This window comes from Sminthopsis crassicaudata, chromosome 1 (genome assembly GCF_048593235.1).
Source record: "Sminthopsis crassicaudata isolate SCR6 chromosome 1, ASM4859323v1, whole genome shotgun sequence".
NCBI lineage: Eukaryota > Metazoa > Chordata > Mammalia > Dasyuromorphia > Dasyuridae > Sminthopsis > Sminthopsis crassicaudata.
The window spans coordinates 332,624,167-332,646,764 of NC_133617.1; the positions used below are offsets into that span (position 1 = coordinate 332,624,167).

Sequence of the window (22,598 nt, forward strand, 5' to 3'; positions counted from 1 at the left end):
AGGGAGAGGGTAAGCAGGTGCAGTGAGATTGGCCTCCCTAGTGTCAAGACAGTGCCCAGCTAGCCACTTAAGAAAAAAAAAAGAAAAAGAGGAGAAAATTTGAAGAAAACCCCAGAAGTCAATGTGAAAATTGTTGTCACCACTGAACTCCTTGACAGCATCACTGCAAATCACTGGCAGGCTCTACAGGTTTTCCACTCCCTTCAACCACCTTTGTCATAGTTGTCTTCTAACTTACTCTGCAGGATGTGAAGATGGAAGTCATCAGTGTCTATTTTTTGTTTCTGGAGGATGACCATGAAAGAGAAAAATGGAACATGGAGCATGGATTATGTCAGGAGAGGATACACGGCAAATGGTCTCAACAAGTGAACAAAATTATGTAGGGAAAACCATATTTGAAAATGAGGAAAATGTCAATATCAATACTTTGGAATTATTTCTAATTTAATCCTTTTGATGCTTCCTATAAGAGTCACTCTCCCACTCATTACAGGAGTAGATTCCCAACATTTTGAGCCTTCCTGAAGTCCTTCTCAGAAAAAAAATATTTTCTGCGTCACTGTGACAGCTTCTGTATCCGAACTTCTATGAGAATCTCTCTCTTTCTCATAGTCAAAAGCTTGCCCATAGTGTGCTTGTTGCCATAGTGTAAAATGTTCATCTAATTATTATACCATTATAATAATAATAATAATAATTTATGCTGAAATATTCTATATATCTCCTAATAGTTCCTATTGTAGTCTTTTATTATTAGATTTATAAAATATTTAGTTGATACTTTCAATTGATTTTTTTTCTTACCAACTCCATTCCACTGATATAATTTTCTATTTTTTCTGCAGTACAAAATAGTTTTTCTAACTACTTTTTATAATAAACTTTGATGTCTAATTGATAGTTGCAGTCTTGGATAGTTTATATATATTTTATGATTATTTTGAATAAAATTCCCCATATTATCAGAATAATTTCCATATTAACAGAAATTGTGTTAGGTAATGTATAAAATGCTAGTATCTTATGGGATTATTTTGAATTCCTGATATTTTACTGAATGTTAATTATTTCAAATGGCTATTCAAGGATTTTCTAAGAATACAACCATATCATATCTATAAACAGACAGAATTTTATCTGTATGATCTATCACTTTAACCAATAAATTTATAATTTTGCCATGATGTCTCTGTGACAAGTTGCATCTAGCATTTGATTTATTCAATAGTTTCCAGACATTCTCCTCAACTTTTATCTTGCTGGGAATGTTAAAGAGAGCTACTGATGCAAGTAACAAATAGAATAAAAACAAAAGTCTGTCTCCATGCTGTACTTAATAAGCACTTCTTTCCTCCACAAATCATCTACCAACACATTCAATGTTCCCTCTATATCTTTTTTTTCAATGTCATGCATCATAAGTACATGCAAAAAAAATCTTAGAATAGAATTTCATTTCAATGTGATATTCCATATCAATGATACAAAGATTCAATGTCATACTAATTATAATACTTCCCAAAGTGCTATCCAACTAAAAAATATTTAAGTACACAATACTCCCTATGAATTCAAGTGTTATCTATTCTCTCCCCCCCCTTCTGTGTGTGTGTATATGTGTATGTGATGATCTCTGCTTTTCTGCCCTGTGAATCTATATTTCTTTATCTGTCTTAGTCATCTTTCTTATACACACACCTAACTCCTTCTTTACTAAGATAAGATTCCTAAAACTTCTTACCTCTACTCTCCTTTATCTGGATATGCAGTTTAAAAATTGCTTATTACACCCCCAAAAGGCACATTAGTTACCTTATACTTTTATTATAGCAAGATTATTTTACTTCTTTATAATAAATTCTCTATTTCTCTCTACATATCAGCTAATCCAAAGAATTTTTTCTCTCTTCACTTCTCCCCTGCACATCTCTCTTCCCCCATCATCTCATTAGAAGGCTTTACCTGGTAAATTATTGAAAAAGTAAGAATTATTATCACTAACCTCCCTCTTCCCTCCATACTGTATTTTGAAATCTTTTGACATCATCTCCATTCATTCTGCCTTCTTTCAATTTTCAGATGAAGAGATGGTTTTTGCTATAAAGCCAATCCCAGCTTTTGTATTATTGATCTCACTCAATCCCATATTTTCTGTATATTCTACAATCTCCCCTTCCTCAAATTTTAATTTCTTTCAATTTATTTGTCAATTCCCCACTTATAACAAACATATCAAGAAACTCCTTCTTTAAACGTTTAACTTGACCCTACAATTACTTTATCTCTACTACTTTTCACATCCAAACTCTTATGAAAAACTATCTACTTTTTTGTTCCCATTACTTTTCTTCTCATGAATATTTCATTTCCTTACAATAGATCATTCCATGAAATAATTCAACTTAAATTCCTTTCTCTAAGCTCATCAATATTTAAATCCATATTTTTGCCATTGATCCTTTACACTGGATATCCCACATACCTAGAACATTTTTCCTCTACCTTTTAATGCCTCTCCTTAATTTAGCCTGTATATATTTGTATATGCTAATTTTTGTATGTTATATATGTTGTTTTCTCAAATGGAATGCAAGCCTCCTTAAGAACAAAAGTTACTTCATTTTTGGTTTTGTATCCCTAGGGTATGGTACAAAGCCTAAAATACAGGCAGTGATGGGACCTGTGATTTATATTGTATAGGGAAATATCTAGAAAGAAAATTCCCTCTCCTTATGAAAGTCATAATCTTTTCTGAAATTTAGTCTTAAGGAACTTACCCATATTTCCATAGTGTATGTGGGTCAAAGATGGGACTCAGACTTGAGTCTGAGTCAAATTCTCTTTCTGATACATTTTCTGTAGTTGTTCAATTGTGTTTAGAATATTCAATTCTCTGCAACACCATTTTGGAGTTGAAGATACAAGAATAATTTGCCACTTTGTTTCCAGCTCATTTTACAGATGAGAAACTGAGGTAAAAAGAGTTAAGTGACTTATCCAAAGTCACATAAGTATTGTGTGTCTGATGCCAGATTTAAACTCATAAAGATAAGACTTTCTAATTCTAAGTTCATTGCTCTATTGGGGTCATGTAGGTATGCCATTTGGTATGTAGTGGGCACCTTAAAAGTGTTTATACATTGGTTAATTGCTTATGGATAAACAATGGATAAACAAATAATTTCAAGAAGGTTTCTTCTAAGATTTCCTGGAATGTGTCTTGCAAGCTCAAATAACTCTACCATCTCCATGTTCCTGCCATGGAATATATTTACCTATTGATCCCCTGCAACTTTTAAGTATATAAACTAGAAATAAGTAAATGCTAGCCTTTTAAAATTATTGCTCTTTATGTATATTTCAAGGAATGAGAGTTGAAAATCTACAAATTCGCTAATTTCTTGATTTCCATTTCCAGGCAGATACCATTAAACATTTCCAGTCAGCAAAATGTTTCTTGTGTTTTCTTATTTTGTTTTAGCAAAAAAAAAAAATTGAGTCTTTCTTCATTGTGACCTTTTTTATGGGCTATCTCCAGGACACTGGGAAATTATTTTTGGCTAGCAGAAGACAGCTTATTTCATTCCATGCTTGACATTAACATAGAGAGGTATCATTAAATAAACTGCTTCCATTCTTCAACTAATGAAAAAATCAGCCACTTGACCTCCTTATCAAGCAGGAAGATTCAAATCATTTATTGTCATAGGAAAATTGATGTGTTGTAGAACATCATAAAAGAACTAAACTAAAAGAATTGGAAGCAAAATCATGTTTACACATAATTTGATATGAGATTGGCCTAAGCCATAACAACATACCCAAAGAGCTCACAACAACAACAACAACAAAAACTTTGTTAGTATGTCTATGATGATTCATTTTCATCATAAATAGAATCCTCATAATTAGAAAATTCTTCTTTCAGTCCTATCAAGATTATATATGGACATTAGTATGACATTTCAAAAGTCAGGAAAAAGGACTAGTTAAGAGCAAATGTAAACAAAAGAAATCCATGTTGGGGTTGAAGTGAACATCAAAGCATTAAGGGGAAGTTGATTTCAGATCTTCAACTAAAATTACTTTGTTTCAAATTTACAATGCTCTTTTTACTATCATCTGATAAAAAGCTTTCCTCTGATGTCATTTTATTGTATTGACTTATCTATAGTTTTTAAATTAATGGCTACCTCCTCCTCCTCCTTTATGTGGTTCCTTTGGCTTGTCTGATGTGATCCTCTCTTTTTTCTTGGATTTCTTCTTAGCTCTCTAACCATTCCTTAGTTTCCATTAGAAAATCATCTTAGGTCTCAAACATATTAAATGTAAATATTCTATAAAGTTGGACTTTAGAACATTTTCTCCATGCTATGGATAGCTATAGATAAAGCAAGAACATCCCAAATACGTGGTATGTGTCAGTCATTATATTAAGCATTGGGTGTACAAATATAAAGAAAAGTAAAGGTAGTCTTCTCTTTAAGGAGCTTACTTTCTAGTGAAGGAAGGTGACATGGAAGGAAAATGAAAAGTAGCAGAGATGTTAAGGTACTCACATAGGTATGAGATAAAGCAATATTTGATGCAATGGCGTCATGGGCTACAATAGCTTTGAAGAAAGTATTACTGAAATAATGATTCCTCAACCAGAAATTCACTATGTTCTAATCAATTCAAATAGGTACAATAGTTTATGTCTATACTGGTGACTTCCAGAGATGAGATATAGGCTACATCCATAAGACAAATATTTATTGGATTTCACCAACACCTATATTATTAATGAGTTATTCAGTGTTGAATATCACCACAATATAGAAGTAGCATTGAAATCACAAAATCAGTTTTTCCAAAAAAGAACTCATTATATTCCCACCTATACAATAAATCTACCCTTTCTCAAAACTATCTTATTTCTGTGGACAGTATTACCATATTTCTGGTTAGCCCATTGTATATGATTTACATTATCTAGATTATTATCTCTACCTTATATTATATATACAAATATTTCATTTTCAAAAATTATGTGCATATATATATGTATATATATATATATATATGTATGTATATTCTTAATGTAAACATGAAAAATAATACTTTGATACACATAGTAAAAACACAAGTATAGGATTGTATTCTTCTGCATCATGAACTATGTAATATACTTCATTATATCATCTAGTGACAAGGTGTTTCATTGGATGAATTAAATTTCTTACATTTTTCCAAGTTATTTTTCTTTGCATTGCTGTTTCCCTCATTTTTTTTAAAGTGCTTTCCACCTGGAAAGATTGCTAAATGAAGCAAGATGAATCAAGCAAGCAACTCAGCAACAAGATTATGTGATAGTCAACTATTATAAACTTGATTCCTCTCAATAATTCAGTGATCCGATAAACTTTTGATGGAAAATGCCATCCATATCCCAGAGGGATACCCATGGGAATTTGGGGAGTGGATAAAATGGCAGAGTAAAACAACGAAGTTGCTCAAGTTCTCCCAGTTTCCCTCATATGAAATCAAGCCTCTGACCAGAGCATGGCAAAATGAAACCTCTCTCTCCAGTACAAGATAAAGTGAAACAATTTCAAGAAAGGTCAGTCTCCCTTGGTTGAAAAAGGGATTTAGCTCAGGTCAGATAGACTCTGGAAAGCCAGTGAGAGAGTCTTAATCATAGTAAATCACCAACTAAAACCCTCATCCTGGCTCAGTAGAGGATCAAATCAGAGGGTAGCTTCCAAGGCAAACTCTAGGAAACCAGGCCATAACTTGAACGGATCAGGCAGAGCTATTCCCTACGTAAAAAAGGGGCCCCTATTCTTAAAGCAAATCTCAAATCTACATAGGAAGTTTGCAAAAGAGCCCAGGAGCAGAGCTCCAACTTTAAAGTAAAAAAAGAGGAAATACCAAAAGAGAAGGGAAAAAAATGTACAAGATACAGAAAAGAAACTTGACCATAGAAAGTTACTATGGTGACAAGGCAGATCAAAACAAACTATTTTACTCTCCCAATCTGACTCATATGGAATATGTAGAACAAATGAATGTACATATGTAAAATTTAAATTAAATATTAAAAATCACTAAAATATATACTTTCTTTTTATCTGTATCATTTCAGAGTTCCCAGGACACCCTGAAATTGCTTTTTATTACTTTTTAATGCACAGTAACATTCCTTCATATCCAGTCTATCCATAAGTAATCAAAAACTTATAATATTCTAATTTCTTTCCTTTATTAATTTAAATCTCATTTTCAGCATCAGTATCAGGAATTTCTTTTGTTCCATTTCCTCCTATTATGTTCTCTTTTATCTTCTTCCCACCTCTGTTGATTTCACTGTTGACCATTATCTCTGCATATATATCTATATATGTATGTGTATATATACATAAATGTATTTGTATTTGCTCACTACTATTATCCTTTCCTCTTTCTTTTTAAACTCTTTTAACATTCCTCTTATGGTAAATAGCAAATTCCAGTCTCTTGTTCCTCCTTTCTTTACTAGAATATTTATTTTTCCCTACATTCTCTTTTCCCTGTTAAACCTTTTTAGAAGAAAAGCAGTTCACATTTGAACCACTATTTTTCTTGTTCAACTCTCCCTTTTTAAAAAAATACATTCTTTTAAATGCAAATTTCTTTATGAATCTTGTTATGAGAGAAAAATCAGTTCAAAAGGGAAAAACCACAGGAGAGATTAAAAAAATGAAAAAAAGAAGTGAACAGAGTATGAGAGTATGTGTTGATTTACATTTAATCTTTTTCTGGAAACAAATGGCATTTTCTATCCAAAATCTATTAGGATTGCTTTGGCATTAAATCACAGTGAAGGATCAAGTCTTTCATAGATGATCATCACACATTCTTATTATTAAGTTTTACACTGTATTCTTGATTATGTTTGTTTCATTCAGCATCAGTTCATGTAAATCTTCCCAAGCCTTTCTACAATTAACTTGATTGTCATTTTTATTGACAATATACCATTATCTTCATATATTTCAACCTATTCAACCACTCCCCAATTGATGGGCATCTACTCATTTTCCAATTATTTGCTACCACAAAAAGAGCTGCTAAAAATAGTTTTGCACAGCTCTTTTACCCTTCTTTATGATTTCCTTGAGATACAGACCTAGTAATGGCACTGCTGAGTCAAAGTGTATGCACACCCTTTGGGTGTTATGATTCCTACAAGGTACTAAGACAGTGGCATTGATAAAGACAATAATTATCTAATTTAGTATGGTTCAGTATGATTGATCTGATCCTACATGGAGATTTTATGGGCCAGAACTTGAAACAAGGTACTAAGTGGAATTGAGGGGATAATGGTTAAATCTAATTTAGCATTGATTTAATCCTACAACAAATAATGGTTTCCTAGTGATGTAATGATTGGAGTACACTCAGTGTACAGAATATAAGCAAGAAACTCTCAGGGCCAGACCAACAAGCTCACTCTCAGAGTCAGAGTCAGATTCATTCCATATTCCACCTTTTTGCTGGCTGGAGATTCGGAGGGAGCTAGAGGCTGAAACTGGCAAAGGAAAATGACTAGCGACAGGAACCAAGGAGAGAGACAGGCCTCTAAGAAAGCTAACTGGGCCCAAGGAAGGAGATAAGACTTGAAAGGAAACAATAAAGGATCTAAAGTTTTAGCTCTTGGCTACACTTGGGGTGATTATTGAACTGAACAGAAAGGAAGGCTGCTCCCAGAAGCCCTCCAAGAAACCTGCTCCCAGAGAACATTATATTTTAGAGAACAACATTACATTTTGGCACCCTAACATGAGACAGACACAATCCTGATTTCAGTGGAAAAGTCTCCTCAACCCAGAAATTAGGGTGAGTACAATAAGGAAACTTTGTTAAAATGCTAAAATAGTGTTTCAGCTGAAATGGGACAGATGTTTAGAAAACAGTCTTCTTTTCCCCTTCAAGGAAAATGTGTAGAGAACAGTGTCAGACTTATGAAAAGCCAAGGTTTGATTATAATTTAGGAGCAGATCACTGAACTTTTAGAAACTGTACAGTATATTGCACAGGGGGTAGGGGAGTGGGATGGTATTACCAAGCTTTCTCTATAGATTGCAGGGGGCAGCAGCGAGGTACTAGCAGAACAGCAATGGCTGTGCTGTGTATGAGCTCTGAGACTCTAAGACTCTCAGAGCATGCTGAGACACTCCGGGTGGGTGTGGCCAGGTCCTGAGAGACCCTAGCTTTTCGGGATTATAGTCTTTACCCCCTGTGTTTTTAGCTTCTTTGCTTGTCTACTGGCTTGCTGCCAGGGCAAAGTAGCCAATACTGTAGTAAAAGTCTCCCTACAGAAATGACTGGGATCACACTCCACCCCTCTCTGTTCTGCTCAGCTGTGAGCTGCCTGCCTTACTCTCACTGTCTGCTGTGCTGCCACTGCCTGCTTTCAGTTTATGCCCAATCTAACTGTCCCCATCCACAAACAAAAACAAATCTTTTTTGTGAATTTTGAGGATATCTTCTCTTGGTAATTTTTTTTGTTTTGTTTTTGTTTTTGTTTTTTTTTTTTCAGTCAAGCACTAATTCCAAGGCTTGTCATGAAATAAAGTATTTTGAGAGAATTCTGAGCTTAAGTAGGTGTGTGTCCTCTCCACCAGCTTGGCTGGAAGTCCACTATTTTTTAACTTTTCAATTAATTTTATTTTTATTTCCAATTTTTCATCTCTTATCACCATGGAAAGCAATAAAAAGAAAATGCACTACAAATATGTGGTTGTACAAGATAAATTACTAAAATTGGTCACTTTTTTAAAGATTGAAAAAATATGCTTCAATTTGCACTCTGAGTTAACAAATTCTCTATCTAGAAGTGGACAGCAGTTTTGTATCATGAGAATTTTGAAATTATAATAGTATTTAGTAGAATTGAATCTTTCACAGATGATCATCTTTACAATATTACTTTTTCTGCATATGTTTTTAATTTCCATTCTGTTCACTTATTTTGCATCAGTTTATGAAACCTTTCAATATTGTCTAAAACTATTACCTTTATTTTCTTTTACATAGTAAGAATATTCCATAGCATTCATAAATCATAATTTGTTTATTCATTTCCCAATTTTATGGACATTTCCTCCATTTACAATCATTTGTCACCACAAAAATAACTGTCCCTTTTTTAATATTGATCCTTTCCCCTCTTTCTTTAAAATCTTTAATTAAAGATTTCTTCCTAGTTATAATATTCCTGAATGAAAAGTTATGTACTTTTTAATTTTTTTGGGGGGGAATATATAAAATTTATTTTCCAAAATGATTAGAATAACGTATAGCTCTACATTATCTACATTACTATACCTATTTTCCCATATCTTCACTTTGCATTCTCATAAATCTAATCTGGTCATAATGTATGATCTTTGTAATATATTATTGTAATCTTCTTGCTGGTATTTTGTTTCAAATGTTTGGGCAAATATTCATTAAGGAAATTTGTCTCTAGTTTTCCTGGTTCTATTTTGGCTCTCTCTAGTTTAGCTGTGAACACCATGTTTATGTCAAAGAAAAATTTTGATAGCACTCTCTTTTTTTAATCAATTTTTTTTCAAATAGTTATATAGTATTAGAATAAATTGTTCTTAAAATGTTTGACAGAATGTATTTGCAAATCCTTCTCACCCTGGAGTTAGATGGTTCTGTAGGTTCAAAGTTACTGAATTACTGCTTCTCCTTAGTTTTTGGTCTCCTCTCCATTTTGTTCCATTCTAGGTTTATTTGCTATCATACTGTCCATATACTTTGTTCCAGTAGTGACTCTACTAGGCCTATATCTCAAAGAGACCATACAAAAGGGAAAAAGACCCACATGTGCAAAAATATTTATAGAAGCTCTTCTTTTTTAGTGGCAAGGAACTGGAAACTGAGTGTATGCCCATCAATTGGAGAATAGATAAATAAGTGATGGTATATGAATGTAATGGAATATTATTGTTCTGTATGAAATAATCAGTGGGATGAGTTCAGGAAGGCTTGGAGAGCTTACATGAACTGATGCTAAATAAAATAGAATTAGGAGAAAAATTTACACAGCAACAGCATTCAGATAGATGTGGTTCTTTTCAACAGCGAGGTGATTCAGGCCAGTTCCAATAGACTTGTAATGGAAAGAGTCATCTGCACTCAGAGAGAAGACTGGGGGAATTAGTGTGCACCACAATATGGTATTTTCACTTTTTTGTTGTTGTTTGCTTGCATTTTTTCCTTTCTTTTTTTTTTTTTTTTTTTTCATTTTTGATCTGATTTTTCTTGTATAGCTTGATAGTTGTGGAGATGTCTATAGAAGAATTGCACGTGTTTAACATATATTGGAATACTTGTAGTCTAGAGGAGGGAATAAGCAGAAGGGAGGGGGAAATTTGAACACAAAATTTTACAAGGGCGAATTTAGAAAATTATCTATGAATATGTTTTGAATATAAAGGTATTTATAAAAATATTTTTCCATTCCACTATTATGCTTATAGCCATACAACTATATTTCTGGAACTTGTTCCTTGTTCTTTATATACATAGGAGGCTTGCTCTCTCATGATCACTCCTCTTTGCCTTGGAACTGTGAAGTGGGCCTGGATAATTGGCACAGAAATGCTAGATGCACTGATCCTGCTCCCTGTACAAGTGTAGGGTTCTACTGTGATCTCTTTTTGCGCATGTGCTTCCTTTCTTAGTCTTACTTTTCCTATGGTCCAATGGTCTTCACCGCTATACCATTCCTACAGACCATTGCCATGCCCACTACCACTTACTAGACTCTGTTGCATTCCTGATCAGCTCCTGTCCCAATGTTTGAAGAACTCTCTCTCTGTTACTTTTTCATGGCTTTCCCAAATTATTTTAGAATAGTTTCTAGTTTATTGGGAGATAAATTGCGCATGTAAAAAGGCTGTCAGCTTAACTACCTTACAGCTAATCTTCTTTCTTTTGTAAACTTTTATTCTCCTTTGTGTCCTTCCTCCATAACCTTTTCTTAATACTATGCTTAATTTGTGCATAATTTGTTTGATATTCATATAATCATTCTGCGAAATCAATTTTCTTTCCTTTGAATCACTAGTGGCTATTGTAATGATGTTTTAAGATACATCTCTTCAGGAATTTCTACATCTAGTTTTTAAAATATTATTCAGTATTTTACTTGATTTTCTCCTTTAATCAATTTTAGTTCCTGAATTGGGCTTTGTGACAGTGCCAAGCTGTCTATTTTACTTTGGTTATAGTGTAGATATTTATTTGCCTGCTCCTTCATTATCTTGTTATTGTGAACCACAATTCCAAATTAAGATCAAAATCTAAGAACAAAGTTAAACAAAATTTGTGAAAATATTCCTAAATACTTATTTTATATAATTATGTCTTAATAATATTTAAAATAAAGGTAAATGATACCTTTCTATTTAGTATATTTAAAAGGAAATACATATTTATAAATGTGTCTATTAAACTAGTATAAATGCTTTTAAGGACAAAAAAGGATTTGTAGAACATCTTAATGTAAAATAAAATAATAAAAACATGTACATATGTACATATGCAAATGTTTAGAAAATGTACAATTTTACAAGAATGATGTTAGAATTGTTATATGCATATTTTAAACTTGGAAAATTAATCATTTAAGGTCCTTTTTAATTTTCTTGTTCTCTCTGGAGAAGCAAATTATTTTGTTTAAAAAAATGTCCTCTAAGTAGTTATTTTCACACAAAAGAGATGTAAGAAGATAAATATCTAGGATATGTCTTTTCAAGTAATGTTTTGCATGGTTAAATTTTAACTATACTTAAGCAGTTTAAAAAACATCCTTATTATGTATTGCTAGCAGAATCTTAATGTTCTTGCAGCATATAAAGAGGCCTCAGTATATCTCATAAGTTTCTACAAGACATAAATACAACTGTTAGTCTCATCCTATTGCTGTACAATTCATGGAAGAATGATATGATGGCATCATTAATTTTTTAAAATGCTGTTCTTTTAATTACTGAATGGTGTTTTTGATTCATAGAGTAAAAAAATGAAGTTTTTTTTTGTTTTGTTTTGTTTTTTTGTAGAGTACTTTTCATTCAAGAGATATCTAGAAATGATTATACATCATTAGAAATGTGATTAACCAAAGCTTATTGCTTGCATTTAACATGGGCTGGATTTATTTGGAATCTATAATATTCAGGGGTTAATAAGGGACAGTTATATAAAAACTTATTTGCAATTGTGATTATGGGGACTTCTGTGATAGTATATAAAGATTTCATTAGTCCTGTGAATAAAGTGTCAATCTTGAATTGACTAAGACCCACCTTCAAGTATAGCCTCTGTCACTTATTCACATGAAAATTAGCTACCCTGGGCAAGTATTAATCAATAAACAAATATTTATTAAATGACTATTATGTGTCAGGAATTTACTAAGTGTGAGGGATACAAGAACAAAAAAGTCATTGTATGGGACACATACATACATACATACATATACCAAATATAATATTGTTTTAGAGGGTAGTCTATGAGGGAAGAAGCTTGGATCTGGGGGGCTTCATGAATAAAATGTTGTTTATGATGAGATTTGAAGGAAACTAAGGATTTCAGTAAGTGCTAAGGATAAAGGACGTTCAATCCAGTGAAGATAGCCAACACAAAAGCAAAGAAAGAATATGAAGATCCCCAAGGAGGAGAATAGCAATAAAGTCAATTTGGATGGAGGATAATGTGATTTAAAAGGTGGGATTTATAATAAGCCTTGAAAGGTGAATAGTACCAGATTGCAAAGGTCTTTAAATATAAAATAATCTTTATGTGCCTCAAGTAATTCCCTAGGCCTTATCTGACTTGTCAATGAGGCCTCATCTGTATTAGTAGTGAGATTTAATACTAAAGTTCTTTACATTAATGAACTCACGTATCCTACCCTTCAAAAATATATTTTAATATACCAGTCATCTGATATATAAAAATAAAGTAATATTAATAATTGCTCCTGTTACTTGATTTATGGTGAATTCATTCTGTTTTAGGTCAAAGTAATTCTGGAGAAAACAAGGTATACCATTGCTATCTACATTGGCAGGGAATCCTATTTAAAGATTCTTTTAAATGCATTTTTATTGCTTTCTGGGTATAGTCCTTAAGTGAATGAGTAGCATCTATATAAATCAAGAGTTTCTTTGTTATAGCTAAGAAGCAGAAATCAATTTTTTGAAAATAAGGAAAGTAGGGCCTCTGTTAGCCTTCTGCAACTTATACTGCTTCAGTGATTACATGTTAATTGATCTTCTCTCCTCTATGAAAAGTCAGTCTAAATCCACAGTTTTCTCTAAGGATGGTATAATGAGAAATGTTTTTTTCTATTTGAAAGTACATATTTTAAGAGGATTTTCTGAAAAAGACTTAAAAGTAACAGACTCCATGATTTCAAGTGTGAAGTTAATTTTCTCAATCATTTTATTCAAATCAGAAGCTGTGGAGGTGGGAGATGTGTTATTCACCAGCTTTAAAACTAAAGCTTTTCCAAGGGAAGAAGGGGGGGAAAACCTTCTCTTCACAAGAAGGGAACACTTCTTGAAGTTCTGTTTGATAAAAGAGAATGAAATACAGATGGTCTGGTGGAGTGTTCTTTTAAAGGGGAAACTAGTTCTTACACCTATGAGCAATGGCAATAGAAGGAAAACTATCCAAAAAACAAACAAACAAACAAAAACCCTTACAAGTTTCATGTGAAAGAATTTAATTTAAGTACCTGATTGCATCAGGTCTGCAAGTGTCCGACATTCTTGCCTCAGGACTATTCTCAAGCAATTTTCCTTTTACCTGTCAATTGAATTTGAAATCCAGCTGAATCTGTTTCTTTATTGAGGAAGGGCTAGTATTAAATGAAGAACTTTGCCCACCTGAATTGTCAAAATGAAAATGTCTGACTTCCTTGACTCAAAATTATCACAATTTATACCATAAAAGTTATGCTCCCATTAAGTTCTGCACCATTCTGGTGTGTAATAACATTTCATTATATTATGAATAAATCCAACTAAAATAAGTCTGTTTTGTCTGTTTCCTCATTTGTAACATAACATTTGTAATAACCTCAAGGCAGCATGAGAGAAAATACCAGATTCCTTGCTGTGTCTAATAAGATGTGTATTTGTAGACAAACATATTGGATGTTTCTCTTTTATAACATCCTTTGCTGTTCTGTCCATCAATAAGAGTCTACCTAATTCTCTCTTGCAATATCACTTTATCTACTGTTTCTATGGAAGTAAGTAATAATATTGGGATATTCAGAAATCGACTTATATTTTGTAATATATATATATATATACATATATATATATATACGCTTTCCCATAAACATGTATATACACACACATGTATATGTGCATATGAATAACTATCTGTGTATATTAATTTTATTAGAATTTAATGGTATAACATCAATAATTTGAAGAAAATGCATCTGAAATCCATTGTTATGTAAATATTATAATAAAAATGATAGTATTGTGATAGAATCTATTAAGCAGAAGTAATAAATGCTTATATGATCAATCATATCTAAATACATTAATGAATTTACATGCTTACTTTGTATCCTTATGGAATATACATCTTTTTTATTATAGCTTTTTATTTACAAGATATATGCACAGATAATTTTTCAGCATTGACAATTGCAAAACCTTTTGTTACAACTTTTCTCCTCCTTCCTCCCACCCCTTCCGCCAGATGGCAGGTTGACCAATACATGTTAAATATGTTAAAGTATAAGTTAAATATAATATATGCATACATGTCCAAACAGTTATTTTGCTGTACAAAAAGAATCAGACTTTGAAATAATGTACAACTACACTGTGAAGGAAATAAAAAATGCAGGTGGACAAAAATAGAGGGATTGGGAATTCTATGTAGTGGTTCATAGTCATCTCCCATAGTTCTTTCTGGGTGTAGCTGGTTTAGTTCATTATTGCTCTATTGGAACTGATTTGGGTCATCTCATTATTGAAGAGACCCACATCCATCAGAATTGATCATCATATAGTATTGTTTTTGAAGTATATAATGATCTCCTGATCCTGCTCATTTCACTCAGCATCATCTCATGTAATTCTTTCCAGGCCTTTCTGAAATCAAACTACTGGTCATTTCTAACACAACAATAATATTCCATAATATTCATATACCACAATTTATTCAATCTTTCTCCAATTGATGGGTCCTAAAGAAGCTCATATTCTCATAGGATATATAATACAAAGAACATTCCAACAACTAGTCACAGGAAAAAGGTTTCATGGATCTTAAGAGTGGCAAAACAGCTTATTCTGCATCATCTTTAAAAAAATTCTATTAATAAGAATCTTATCAAAGTTTTTTTGTTTTGTTTTTAATGTTGAACCATCGGAAATTACCCAAGATTTTCATGGCAAGATTTAATTAGGTATTTTAGAGTGAGATTGTGCTGTGACTCCAAGGCCACTGAAGGTACCTACCTGTTGATGCTCAACAGCAATTGCTTTTGGTAGTGGCAAGGAGATTAGACCCTTTCTTCATTGTGAATGCTTCCTTCAGTGATGGCTTTGAGGTCCAGTCCAGAAGTAGGGTTAGTGGACTGGAATGTTTGCCTATTTCTATTTTCTATTGAAGTGGTACTTTTCATGACATCATTCTTTTAAATTTATGGAATTCTGAGAATAGGACTCAAAAGTCCTGTTTCCCATCTCACTACTGCCAAGTATAATTTGAATTACTATGAAAGCTAATACATTAATGATAATATTCAACATATATTATCTTCATAATGGATGCAGATATTATCTAGCATAGAGCATATAAAATATTTCAAAAGATTTTGAAAAAATCTGTTCCTCGTAAGAAGTCTGACATGAAGGAGCAACAAGTTTCTAATTTTAAGGCTAAAAAAAGAAAGAACAGAATAAATTATATGACAGTCACACAGCAATTAAGGTCTTAAGTAAGGAATCTAAATGACCAAATAGTTGTTTTGTCTCCACAATGCAAATCATCTAATTTCTTTTTTCTTATCCTAAATTAAGTGATATTTTCATCAACTGCACATCATACTAACTGTATTTCATTTTTCTTTTTTCTTCTATTTTTTTAATTAAAGCTTTTATTTACAAAACATATGCATGGGTAATTTTTCAACATTGACACTTGCAAAGCCTTCTGTTCCAAATTATCTCCTCCTGCTTCTCACCCCCTCCCCTAGATGGCAGGTAGTCTAATACATGTCAAATATGTTAAAATATATGTTAAATCCAATATATGTATATATATTTATACAGTCACCTTGCTGCACACGGAAAATCAGATCAAGAAGGGGGGAAAAATGAGAAAGAAAACAAAACGCAAGCAAACAACAACAGAAAGAGTGAGAATGCATACATAATACTACAATCAATTCCCACAATCTTCTTTCTAGGAATAGATGGCTCTCTTCATCACTAAACCAAGGAAATTGGTTTGAATCATTTCATTGTTGAAGAGAGCCATGTCCATTAGAATAGATTGCCATATAGCCTTGTTGCCATGTATAATGGTCTACTGGTTCTGATCATTTCACTTAGCATCAGTTCATGTAAGTATCTCCAGGCCTTTCTGGAATCATCCTGCTGGTCATTTCTTACAAAACAATAATATTCCATAACATTCATATACTATAATTTATTCAGCAATTCTCCAATTGATGGGCATCCACTCAGTTTCCAGTTTCTTGCCACTACAAGGAGGGCTGCCACAAACATTTTTGAACATGTGGGTCCCTTTCCCTCCTTTAAAATTTTTTTTAGGATATAAGCCCAGTAGTAACACTGTTGATAACTTTTAAACATAGTTCCAAATTGTTCTCCAGAAATGTTGGATCCATTCACAGTTCCACCCAACAATGTATTAGTGTCCTAGTCTTCCCACATGCTCTCCAAAATTCATCATTATCTTTTCCTGTCATCTTAGCCAATCTGAGAGGTGTGTAGTGGTCTGTATTTCATTTTTCATCCTGATTTTTCTTCCAAGCTTGAACTCCAACACTGGATCTCTTAGCTTGATAAATGAGGCTTATATTTTCTCATATCAGTGCCCTCTTGTCTAATCATCAAACCAGTCACACCCCAATCTTTCTAGCACCTTCTCTGATTAGAGAAGACAATTTATTTTCCTTGAGGAAAATATTCTTGCTTGTATTTGTATCCGTGGCATTTAGCACAGTGTCTAATATACAGTAAGTGCTTATTAAGTGCTCTATTTATCCAGTGGTATGACTGTTTTTAGTATAGCAGTAAGACAGTAAAATAACATTTGAGCAGCCCAAGTGCTACACTGATAGCCCAGGAAAATTAAAAGAAATCAGAGGAATATTTCCAATCAAATAGGGAGATCCTCTGTGAAACATTTTCAGAAAAATATTCAGAGGAAATAAGATCTGTACAATATGAAACAACATACACAATTGTAACAGTAAAATGATTATCAGAGATTTAGAAAGTATTTTTAAGATATTTAAATATTCATAAAATCCAAAACCCTGCACTCCTAAGGAGGCTATAAAATGACAAAGTTTTCTCATCAAAAAAAAAAAAAAAAAAAAAAAAATCAGAAGAGTGGTAAAGTGGTAAATGTTCTCATAACATCTAAATAGATTAAAATCTTAGAGCAATGCTTTAGAAATAGTAAATACTTTTTCACTTAGCAATAATAAAAGCTGAGAGTAGATAGACTCTTTGGGGTTTGTTGAATGCAACTAAAATTAGTTTATCTCAGCCTATAAAATGGCTGTCAAGAGTAGATTCAAAATGCTCATCATGGGCATCTTATGCATGATTTCTCCCCAAAATAGTAAATAAAAAAATCTTGATTTGACGTGTAACAATTTCTATCAAATCTCATAAAAATATATGAACAAAATTATCAATAACTGATAGAATATAATTACTTAAGTGTAACAAGTTATTTTTACATGAAAATGTCCTCTTTTACCCTTATAAGGTTTATAGATTTTGACTCGACTTCACAATTCCCAAAAATATTTCCTAGCTTCCTTATGTTTACACTATTCCCCCCTTTTCTCCACCCTATCGGTAAGTCATCGAGCATTTGACTTCCCTGATATTCCTCTTTGGCCCTTTGACTGACTCCAATGCAAAATACATTCATTCTAATCTTTATCTCCTGACTTCCTTCAAATCTTAGTGAAAATTTCACCTTCTATAGGATACTTTTCCTGATCCCCTTTAAATCTACTGCCTTCTCTACATTTATTTTCTCCAGTTTAAGACATATGTAGTTTGTTTTTACAAAAAAGTTGAATGTTATTTCTTCCATTAAACTGTGAGAGCTTGGGGGAAAAATGTTTTTATTTTGCCTTTCTTTGTATCACCAGCACTTAACACACAGTGCCTGGAAAATTGTAGACTCTTAATAAATTCTGACTGAGCAGAAGTGAATAGCCATAAATTTCAACAAGTGTTGAGAAATTTTTATCTCAACCTGGATTTATAATCAGAAAAGACAGCAGCCCTTTCTCTTGTTTCTGTCAAATAATGTTACTATACACAAAACCTCTGGAAGATGTGTATAGGTATGTCAAATGTCCCTGTATGTCAAATGAAGAAATTTAAGTTCAGAAAATTAAATTAATTAATTATGTTGACACAATTAATTAATGACAAAAATAGGATGTCTCCCTTGAGTCACAGTCTGCTGTTCTTTTTATGATACCATCTTGAGAAGCTAGGGATGAGGTAATATTTGTAGAATTCATTGCAGTATTAAAGCATTTTAATAATTCAATCTTCATTGCAGTGTCCATCAAGTTTCAGTATCTTGTGATATTATTAGATCACCACTTCACTGGACACATAAAACTATAATACATATCTTTGAAATGCAAATAATAATGTTAATTATGACCATTCTAATGACTTCCAGAAAAGCACTAATGTAATAAATTCATGAAAATATTATTGTGTGTTTGGTGTATATGTGTGTGTGTCTGTGTGTGTGTGTGTGTAGTTGCCCAATAACAAAACACCAGGTAAGCTGACATCTAAAAATAATAATTAAAAATCAGCAGAGGACTTTAGTGAAGAGGTAGCCCCTGCCTCTTCTCCTGACACAGTTGTTTGTTCTCAAGAAAAAGTCATCCAAGAAGCTGTTCCTTTGCCATAGCATTCAAAGACACCAGCAAGACACTTATGGAGAGCAAAGTGGTCATTTACTGGATCTCTGACATCCTCACCAGCAGCAATGTGAAATCACTCAAGAGAGTATGTGTTGGTTTAATTAGAGGAACCACAGAAAACAATTTAAAATAAAGGAACCTGTTTTAATGTCCACTAAGACTTTTCTAATCATGCTAGAAAAACTCTTTTCTTTGAAGGTTCAAAGACTTGGGGTCTGTTTCAGATGAGAATCCACAAATGCCTTATTGATTTGCATAGTCCTTCTGAAATTGTTAAAAACAGATCACTTCTATCAGGATTGAATCAGGAGTAGAAGTGCAAATCACCATTGCAGATGTCTAATCAGTCATCTCTTTTAATAAATTGATTGCAACTATTTTTTTATAAATCAGCAGAGAATCATATTTAGACAATTTGATAAAAGATATCCTCTATATGTTACTCCTAAAGGAATGGAACATATTTACAGCAATTAAATAACACTCTAGTTTATCATATGTAAGGATGGAGGAGTAGAACATAAATCTATTTCAACAATCAGTTGCAATTAGTGGTACCTTATCTCAGTTTCTTTTTGATAATTCCCATGTGATATTAGACTCCTTGCCCAGAAGTACCAGATGCTTCAGTTTTAGAGCAGTAATTATGATGTAATGAAAAATAGTAACAATAATATATATAATATAAAGCATATAAAATGCATTTTGTCTCAAGATTTTTTATTTGTAGAATAAGATTATCCTATAAATTCAATACATATATTATAAGTACACACATAAATATATATTTATACACACATACATATATGACAGTGGCTCATTTTAGAAATATAGTTGCATCATTTTTATGATTGAAATGGAAATTATAATAGCCATTATAATAAATTAATGGCCATTCCTTAAAATGATTTCTTGGCCCCCTATTATGTATATGTGTGTATATAGATAGATAGATACATATATATATATATATATATATATATATATATATATATATATATATATATATATATATATATATATATATATGTATGTAACCTGAAACCTTATTTTCAAAACATAACTTAAAATCTTTGGTTTAAAATAATAAAGAAAGAAAATTTTGATAGGATCAGAAGACTTATGTTGTCATTGTTATTGCTCAGTTATTTTCAGTTGTGTCTGACTCTTTAGGACTCTTTGCGGGGGGGGGGGGAGGTTGTTCAAAAATATATTAGAATGGTTTGCCACTTCTTTCTCCAGTTCATTTTATAGATAAGGAAATTAAGACAAAGTTACTAGACTTTGCCTATGGTCACACGGTTAATAAGTGTCTGAAAATATATTTGAGTTCAGATATTACTGAGTTCCAGATCTAGAACTCTGCCCCCTATGCCACCTACTTGTTCTATTAATATTGGTATACTATAATTTTTATAGGAAAAAAGATAAAGAGATTATTTTTAATTCGCTGAATGGATGACCTATTCATGGTATCCAAATAAAGTGTGTCATCTTATGTAGGTAAAAAAAAAAAAAATCAGAAAGAATACCTTAAACTAATTCTCGCTTAGGAATAAATGAATAGACATTTAAGTACTTATAAGGTACAATCACTATGTTAAGCACTGGAGATACAAAAAAAGCCTCTCTCCGTGGCCACCTAAGATAGATAGACAGATAGATATACATATATATGTAATAGGAAATAATTAGCAGAAGGAAGGCACTAAAATTAAGAAGGGTTAGAAGAGATTTCCAGTAAGAAATATTTTAGTTGAAAATTAAAGAAGTCAGGGAGCTTAGCAGGCAAAACTGAAGAGGGAGAGCATTTTAGGATTAGGAGATCATTAGAGTAGATACCTGGAGCTTGGAGACGAGACCCTTTTCCTAGAACTGCCAAGAGATCAGCATCAGAATATCTCAATATGTGTAGGTGAATAAGTTCAGGAAAAGTAGAATGGGCTAGGATTATGGAAAGATTTGAACGCTAAACAGTACCTTTTGTATTTGATACTAGAAATAATAGGAAGCCACTACAGTTTATTGAGTTTGGGGGTGACCTTCAGCTTGAACTTTATCAAAATCACTTAATGAATATACATTTAAGTACTAATCAATGGATCAATGGAGGTTGATTTGGGGAGTGCTCAATAATAGTTCTCAATACAAAGAGGTATGGAAAGTCCCCCAGCAGTTAGCCACAAAGCTTAACCAAAAAGCTAACCAATGAGTAGATCTTGCTTCATTGGTAAACAGAATGTTACTGTGAAGTGCTTAAGCATGACTTATGACTATGAAAATACACAAAATCTTTGTTTTTTTTGTGCAACAGGAGGCAGTAAAAGAATTAGACAAATGCATCTCTGAGCTTGTGTCATCCCAGAGATGATAGTCTTCCTTGTGTAAATAGAACTTTTGAGGAAAACAACAGAGGGAGGAAAATAAAATAGGGAAAAGAGGATTTAAGGGGACTGAATAGAGTTGTATACTTTATCAGGAGACTGAAGAGTAAAACGTTGCATCTGAAAAGAAAGAAAACAGCTAGTGTGCATTTGATAATACATAGATAGATAAATAGATAGATATAGATATACAGATTTTTGTTTAGGCAGAAATTGTATCATCTCAAAGCAAGTATGTTCCTCTTTATGGACATAACTTTCATATCCACATATCCAACCTTTATCTTTCTCCTTTACTTTACTCCCATATAACCTTTATGTGCCATATGTATCTCAAACTTGACATGTATCAAATAAGATTCATTGTGTTGTGTTTTTTTTTTTCCCCATGCTCTTCCTTCCGTCAAAGGTGCCACCAAACTTCTAGTTATCCACAATTCCATCCTCTTCTTAACTGTTCATCCTGCCTTCTATCAGTTTCTAAGTCTTGATTATTTACCCTGAATAACCTCCCTTGTATTTCTCTCCTCTACACTCATAGCCACAACTTTAGTTCAAGGTATTATCATTAGAACATTAACTATTTACTTAACTAAATACTTTACTATTATAATAGGCTCCTAATATTTATTTCTACTTTTAAATGTTTTTCTCTCAACTTACATTTTACAGCCTCTGCAAAAAATTATTTCCTTAATTATAGATCTCATTTTACTTAGCCAAAATTCCTCTAGGGGAAAAAATACAAATCTTTTGATTAACAATTAAAATCTTTGGGACTTCCGGCCAAGATGGCGGCATGGAGGCAGACAGCTGCTTGAGCTCTGTGTTTTCTCTCAGGATTTACTTCATGACAAGCCTCAGAATTAATGCTTGACCAGAAAAGAAACCCACAAATAATCACCAAGAGATGACATCCTTGAAATTCACCAGAGAAGGTCTGTGTTTGCTCGGGGGAGGGTTAA

General features: G+C 32.5%; 1 pseudogene; it reads left to right on the forward strand.

Moving 5' to 3' along the window:
- LOC141549905 (small ribosomal subunit protein uS10-like) overlaps window positions 1-19,592 on the forward strand; it is a 34,855-nt pseudogene extending 15,263 nt beyond the window's left edge.
- The last annotated feature ends 3,006 nt before the right edge of the window (window positions 19,593-22,598 follow it).